This window comes from Arachis ipaensis, chromosome B7, assembly GCF_059453495.1.
Source record: "Arachis ipaensis isolate K30076 ecotype BB chromosome B7, ASM5945349v1, whole genome shotgun sequence".
Classification (NCBI taxonomy): domain Eukaryota; kingdom Viridiplantae; phylum Streptophyta; class Magnoliopsida; order Fabales; family Fabaceae; genus Arachis; species Arachis ipaensis.
In genome coordinates, this window is record NC_142442.1 from 56,590,001 (window position 1) to 56,592,500 (window position 2,500).

The following is a 2,500-nucleotide window of genomic DNA, read 5'->3' on the forward strand; positions in this document are numbered from 1 at the left end:
CTGGTGACGTTGCAACGGAGGCAGGGCACGTTGCAACGTTGGCTGGGAGCGTTGCAACGGAGGCAGGGCGCGTTGCAACGTTGGCTGGGGGTGTTGCAACGGATGCTGGGGACGGTGCAACGTTGGCTGGGCGCGTTGCAACGGAGGCAGGGTGCGTTGCAACGGATGCTGGGTTAGGTGCATCGTTGGCTGGTTTCGTTGCAACGGAGGCACCCGCCGTTGCAACGATGGCTCGGAGCGTTGCAACGGAGGAGCCAAATTTTCATATCTCATAATTGGCTCGTGCATTTTTTCTAAAATTTTGAGGGAACCTTGGTAATATTATGTGAAGTCTGCACAAAAAAATCCAGGTCAAAAATCGCACGTTTGCTCCGTTTTTCATTTTTTTTGAATTTCCGGCTTTCCGGGCGGTAAAAAAATCGGCAAAAAAAATCGGCACGGTGTAAATTCACCAAATTTGGGGGATGGAAAGATCTTATTTTTCTAGAGGTTGTTGCAAAAAACGGCGTCAAAATTCGACCTCTAGAGCACTTTCCTTGAGTATGTCTCCTCACGGAAAAGGACGTCTACCCGTGGCACTTTGGTAATGGCTCGGCAGCCTATTATAGGGGGGAGGGGTGTCGTGATGCTGAAACTCGAGTTGCCCAAAGGCTTGCTGGGCGCAATGCCAGCAAGATGCACGTTGCCTTGCCATCCCCTAGGCACACTAGCAAGCACGTTGTGGTTGTGGTGTGCCGCCGGGCTCCCCCGCCCCCCACGGAGGCACCCGCCGTTGCAACGATGGCTCGGAGCGTTGCAACGGAGGAGCCAAATTTTCATATCTCAGAATTGGCTCGTGCATTTTTCGTGAAATTTTGAGGGAACCTTGGTAATATTATGTGAAGGCTGCACAAAAAAATCCAGGTCAAAAATCGCAGGTTTGCTCCGTTTTTCATTTTTTTTGAATTTCCGGCATTCCGGGCGGTAAAAAAATCGTCAAAAAAAATCGGCACGGTGTAAATTCACCAAATTTGGAGGATGGAAAGATCTTATTTTTCTAGAGGTTGTTGCAAAAAACGGCGTCAAAATTCGACCTCTAGAGCACTTTCCTTTAGTATGTCTCCTCACGGAAAAGGACGTCTACCCGTGGCACTTTGGTAATGGCTCGGCAGCCTATTATAGGGGGGAGGGGTGTCGTGATGCTGAAACTCGAGTTGCCCAAAGGCTTGCTGGGCGCAATGCCAGCAAGATGCACGTTGCCTTGCCATCCCCTAGGCACACTAGCAAGCACGTTGTGGTTGTGGTGTGCCGCCGGGCTCCCCCGCCCCCACGGAGGCACCCGCCGTTGCAACGATGGCTCGGAGCGTTGCAACGGAGGAGCCAAATTTTCATATCTCAGAATTGGCTCGTGCATTTTTCGTGAAATTTTGAGGGAACCTTGGTAATATTATGTGAAGGCTGCACAAAAAAATCCAGGTCAAAAATTGCAGGTTTGCTCCGTTTTTCATTTTTTTTGAATTTCCGGCATTCCGGGCGGTAAAAAAATCGTCAAAAAAAATCGGCACGGTGTAAATTCACCAAATTTGGAGGATGGAAAGATCTTATTTTTCTAGAGGTTTTTGCAAAAAACGGCGTCAAAATTCGACCTCTAGAGCACTTTCCTTGAGTATGTCTCCTCAAGGAAAAGGACGTCTACCCGTGGCACTTTGGTAATGGCTCGGCAGCCTATTATAGTGGGGAGGGGTGTCGTGCTGCTGAAACTCGAGTTGCCCAAAGGCTTGCTGGGCGCAATGCCAGCAAGATGCACGTTGCCTTGCCATCCCCTAGGCACACTAGCAAGCACGTTGTGGTTGTGGTGTGCCGCCGGGGTCCCCCGCCCCGGGTCCAAGGTCGAGCACGGGCGTCTGGCTGCTGCGAACCCCGATCACCGAAGGACCAACAAGAAGGGAAACACGTCCGTGCACGGCCCACCTAGGCACCACCTAGGGAGCATGGCGTTGTGGAGTTGTGCCTTGGGCACACGCTCGGGGCAACACCTTGTGCTCGGCCCAGGACTAGGGGGATCATCCCAAGTCCGAGCACGACGTGGGATCGGCGGGCGGCCTGTGCGCCCCCGCGAGGGGCAACGCGGCTTGCGCAGCCCGACGCTTGGCCAGGCCTAGTGTGGCGCACGACGCGGATGATGGATATGCGTGCGGCAGCGGGTGTCGTGGGCAGGGGGCAACGCGACGTGCTCGTCCCAGCACTTTGAGGGGGCACGTTGCGGAAGACGGTTACCTGTTCGTGTCCACTCCCGAGGGGCAACGTGTCGTGCTCGCCCTACGTCTAGGGTCGACGTACGACGGTGCCCGATGCGGTGTGGGTTGGGCGTGTTGCTTAAGACGGTGCGGCTGTTCGGCTATCGCCCGAAGCACCTCACGCATCTGGCTGTCCCTTGAATGTTATTCGTCGCTTCCCCCGAACCCTGCCCAGCGGCGCTGACTCGGCTACCTCGTGCGCTTCCGCTTGCCTGCACGCGCCT